Here is a 421-nt window from a genome sequence, read left to right on the forward strand (position 1 = left end):
AACACGTGCAGTTGTTGTATGGAAAACTAAAAGGAACGAAGTGAAATGGCCTTTTATAGGCCTGTAGCCCCGGCTAGGCGCTTGCAACATTAGGCATTGCCCCACAAGTGATGGGCTACACCACAACAGTAAGCCCCATAAAATGAAGCAGAGGAGGAATGGCTTTCCAGCTGTTTGAGTGAAAAAAAAATACCACTGCATGACTAATAATTAATAATAATGAACTGGTTCAGTAGGATTCTGTCAGTGATTTTGATTAACAGTGAAGTGCATGAACAAAAAAACATAAACAAAACCTCAATATTCGCATTTCTTGCCTATGAGCCAGGGTGATGTGAATTTTGAGCAGATATTCAGACTATGGAGTTAAATCCTTTGGGACTCCCTCTGGTGGCAAAAGGACACACACACACACACACAC

This window comes from Astatotilapia calliptera, chromosome 7 (assembly GCF_900246225.1).
Source record: "Astatotilapia calliptera chromosome 7, fAstCal1.2, whole genome shotgun sequence".
NCBI lineage: Eukaryota > Metazoa > Chordata > Actinopteri > Cichliformes > Cichlidae > Astatotilapia > Astatotilapia calliptera.